Source organism: Siphateles boraxobius, unplaced genomic scaffold (assembly GCF_051911475.1).
Source record: "Siphateles boraxobius isolate OS27281-9 unplaced genomic scaffold, OSU_SipBor_1 6, whole genome shotgun sequence".
In the NCBI taxonomy this organism is placed as follows: Eukaryota; Metazoa; Chordata; class Actinopteri; order Cypriniformes; family Leuciscidae; genus Siphateles; species Siphateles boraxobius.
In genome coordinates, this window is record NW_027509186.1 from 651,115 (window position 1) to 655,000 (window position 3,886).

Sequence of the window (3,886 nt, forward strand, 5' to 3'; positions counted from 1 at the left end):
CCAAATTTCCAGCGTACACCCAAAACCACAGTGACTTTGATATTTATCAATATGGACGTTGGCGTACGGCACGCTCAAATCCTACGCCAGGTCAGGAGGTGGTGTACATGTACGCACGTTTTGAGTTAGTGCGGAAATGCGCAGAAAAACAATTCCTAACACCACAAAACGCACTGACAAACTAAAAGATATGAGGAGCTCTTTTCCAAAACGCGATAAACACCATTTTTAAAAATAAATTTGTATTTTATTTCTATTAATAAACTAGTGTTGTGTCTGCAAAGATGAAATTGATGATCACCATCTCCGTAGTGAACGCGCCTATAGAGAGAGTAGCCTATTTCTTTTCGTTTATAATTGTTTCGTTTAAAGACATTTCAAGCTTTCTTTATAGATATATTTCTCATGTCTGTGAGGCATATACTGAGTTTCGGTTAATTTGTGATGAGATGCGCCCCAGTTCACGTGCAATGCAAGGGACCGCGCCCGCACCTCCATGTCATGACTCATGATTATATTGTCTGCTATTTGCTTCTTATTTATTAAATCCAGGCAATTGGTTGATGAAAAAAATATTAAAATTAAGATACAATTTATACAAAACGAAATTCACTTTAAAGAAAGGCTTTCTACAAAACAAAACTTAATTAAGTGGCCAAAATCATGTCTGAGCATGTCTCCCGATATATTGCGCATCCTATCTTAGCCTATGTTCACTTTTCATAATCAACATAGATGGGGAAAAAATAACATTATTATTTTTTAACAAATATGAAACTAAATGCACTTAGTTAATGGCTACAACACGCCTAATAGTAGGCCTGAATATTGTTATCATTACTTTTTTCAAGTTCGGCACGAATTACTATTAGCCTAAATGTGTTACTTAAGGATTTGAATGTATTTTTAACATTGTTGTATTTAAGGACTGTATTTGTGTGTTATTTTTAAATTATTTGTTTTATGTGGTGGACAATATTGGAACGTGACATTGGGAATATTTATTTTATTTTTACTATTTAATTTATTTTACTATTTATTTTGTTTGGCTTTTATTTATTTCATGCAGTTGCACTTATTTAATTTATATTAATTTATAGTATGAGTCCCTGATTATATGTTGCATGTTCTCTTCTTGTTGTTTTTTTGTTGTTGTTTTTTTAGACAAAAAATGGATGGATTTATAGCGTTTTGAAAAAAAAAATACAATTAACTTTGAATTTATCATCAACAATATTGTTGTTTGATTTAATAATAATTTTTCATGATGGTGATGGTCTCGATCTCCAGAGAAGTGTCTCCTCTTTGCCGTCTTCCGTGTGTCGATGGTGTAAAATGAGGGTGTGGGGGAGGCGGATACTTGAATATATAGGGGCGTGTTATTCTAATGACGATCGTTTTCAGCCGCGGCATTTATCAAGGGCAGGTATTGCGTACACCTGGATTTCAAAGGTACGCACAGCTTCATAAATCAGGCGGTGAGAGGAGTGTAAGCATAATCTTACGCCAACATATACGCCCGTTTCTACGCAAGAATGATAAATGAGGGCCACTGCCTCTCTCACTGCTCCTGCACCTCTCACTGCATCTCTCACTGCTCCTGCACCTCTCACTGCACCTGCATCTCTCACTGCTCCTGCACCTCTCACTGCCTCTCTCACTGCACCTGCATCTCTCACTGCACCTCTCACTGCCTCTCTCACTGCACCTGCATCTCTCACTGCACCTCTCACTGCCTCTCTCACTGCACCTGCATCTCTCACTGCACCTCTCACTGCACCTCTCACTGCACCTGCATCTCTCACTGCACCTCTCACTGCCTCTCTCACTGCACCTGCATCTCTCACTGCATCTCTCACTGCAACTCTCACTGCATCTCTCACTGCACCTCTCACTGCACCTCTCACTGCATCTCTCACTGCACCTCTCACTGCAACTCTCACTGCAACTCTCACTGCATCTCTCACTGCACCTCTCACTGCATTTCTCACTGCATCTCTCACTGCACCTCTCACTGCAACTCTCACTGCAACTCTCACTGCACCTCTCACTGCATCTCTCACTGCACCTGCATCTCTCAATGCATCTCTCACTCCATCTCTCACTGCACCTCTCACTGCATCTCTCACTGCACCTGCACCTCTCACTGCACCTGCATCTCTCACTGCACCTGCATCTCTCACTGCACCTCTCAGTGCATCTCTCACTGCATCTCTCACTGCACCTGCATCTCTCACTGCATCTCTCACTCCATCTCTCACTGCACCTCTCACTGCATCTCTCACTGCACCTGCACCTCTCACTGCACCTGCATCTCTCACTGCACCTGCATCTCTCACTGCACCTATCAGTGCATCTCTCACTGCACCTGCACCTCTCACTGCACCTGCATCTCTCACTGCACCTGCATCTCTCACTGCACCTCTCAGTGCATCTCTCACTGCATCTCTCACTGCACCTGCACCTCTCACTGCACCTGCATCTCTCACTGCACCTGCATCTCTCACTGCACCTCTCAGTGCATCTCTCACTGCATCTCTCACTGCACCTGCACCTCTCACTGCATCTCTCACTGGGCCTGCTCTTCTCCCTGGGCCCCTTGCTCTTACTCTTCCTCGTCCAGACATTACAGTGTGTTTTTTTCTGTTTCTGTGTCCAAAAACATCACTCCTCAAAGTCCTCCTTTTACTGTATAAGTGTCAATGTAATAGAAAAAAATAACCCCTGCCACTGAGTCTAAGCCAGACTGGAATCAGCTGTGTCTCAATTATTCAATTGTTTGTTGTATCAGCTGAGATATATTGTTTTTGAACTGATATCATTGCAGAAGCAGAGGTTTTTATACTGTATCTAAGGTTTGGAATATTGTTTTTGCTATTGTGGGATGGTGTGTGTTAACATTTGTAAATACAACAAAAACAATCCATAATTTTGTTGGGAGGTATTGTCTGTTAAGAAAATGTAAGCATTGTGGAAATGTGTTCACTGACTGCATATTGTGTGAAAACGACATGAAATGTGTGCATGGTATGGCCACAAAAGACTGATGCTGTGCTAATTGTGTTTAGAGTTTTGAAAATGTGACAACTGGTTGGACAAACGCTTGTTAGCGACTGAAAAAAACTGTAATTGACAATTTACTTCAATCTTTTATTAATCACCTCTGATGTATCCATAATGTCAGCGTGATGTCAATGCTCCATTTATTAATTTACTCAAAAAATAAATATAGTTCAGTTAGAAAAGAGAGTAATTTAAAAAAGATACTAAAGATTTATTATATTCAATGGTGAAATAATAAAATAAATAATACATTTCAAGAAACCACATATTCATATAATAAATACATTTTAACATGTATCCATACAAGGAGAAATATGTTTTTATAAAATATGTGTTAAGGCAAAAAAGCACATGAAATCTATACATATGTGTTCATTCATTAAGAAAATAATAGAAAAGATATTGGGTGATTTCAACCTTGTCAGAGGTGGGACTCGAACCGACGCCGTTCACGTCAGTGATTTGCCCATGAAATGTATAAAAAGGCAATTTTCTGTAAAATATGAATACCAATCTACCAAAAATCACACAGAAGGGTGAAAGGTGGGTTTACCTTTTCCCTTTCCTTTCATTTTTTCTCTTTTTTCCTTCTCTTTTCTCTCTTTTTCTTTCTTCCCCTTCTTCCCCTTCTTTTTCCTTCTACCCTTCCTCAAACAGGCTGTTGTTCCCCAGCTTTAGCTCAGTCGGTAGAGCATCAGACTTTTAATCTGAGGGTTCAGGGTTCAAGTCCCTGTTCGGCCAAACGAGCCTCTTTTTGTGGAGCGGTACGTTTTGTTGTTGAGTTCTTGCTCATCTACACTGTCCTCGGGCAGCGACGCTGCAA